Below are 968 nucleotides of genomic sequence, written 5' to 3'. Positions count from 1 at the left end.
CTCGGATATCTGCCGAGGCAGCTAACACAAAAAAAGAAAAGAGAACTTATTCTATAGCTTGTTAATTCGTTTTACGGAGCTATGCCACGTGCTAGCTTCGGAGCAGCCGGAAACGATCTGCCGGTCTCGTCGCTAATTGCTCGCGGCCCACCGTCGCGTCGGAGCCACCTGTCTTTCCGATCGCAGCGCTAATTATTAATATAAGCTATAATCGAAAGCGCGGTTTTTCAAAATTAATATTCCAACAGTATAATTCGCGAGATCCGGGCTATCCTTTACAAAAGTAATGTTGACACTAGGTAGGTATGTTTCTATTGTAACGGCCCGAATGTTTAGTTCTGATTCGATTATTTCGTGTGCAGTTATTAGCTTGCAATCCTCCCGCAACGTTATTTTGCCCGTATCAACGATACTCTCTTTCCTTTCGGAGTAACCTTGACATTGAATCGTGGCTGCTTCCGCTGACGCGGTGGAATACAACCACGAGTCTTTCGTCTTTATCCACATGACGCTACTGGCAGTTTCAAATTTAATTTTACAATTTCTGTGTTTCTCTCCCGTAGTGAACATTTGTATTTCGCACGCGGAATCGGTGGAGATTCTGTTTACGACGTGTTTTCCTTCGCATACATATTCCGAATTTACTACGGCGCAGTTCTGTAGCGCGTGTTCGCTTAATACTATATATGTATGTGTTTCCGAGTTTAACGCTAGCCACGGGCTATCTACTTGTATCGACGCAAAATTGTTATTGTGATCATGGACCGGCAGCGGTATCGCGTGGATGATATCGTATGCCGGTAGTGCTACTAGCGGAAATCTTAAGATCGTAAAAATGTTTGTCCGGTCACAGTAGGCAGTCATGGAGGCTATTTTTTCTATGACTATCCACTCTTCCCCTTGCAGGTTGAATGGAAAGTACAGCCCTTGTGGTAGACTTGTAATCGCCTCCTTAAGGCTTGCTAATA

Source organism: Wasmannia auropunctata, unplaced genomic scaffold, assembly GCF_000956235.1.
Source record: "Wasmannia auropunctata unplaced genomic scaffold, wasmannia.A_1.0 LD336048.1, whole genome shotgun sequence".
Classification (NCBI taxonomy): Eukaryota; Metazoa; Arthropoda; class Insecta; order Hymenoptera; family Formicidae; genus Wasmannia; species Wasmannia auropunctata.
Note: the sequence above shows the minus strand (reverse complement) of the source record.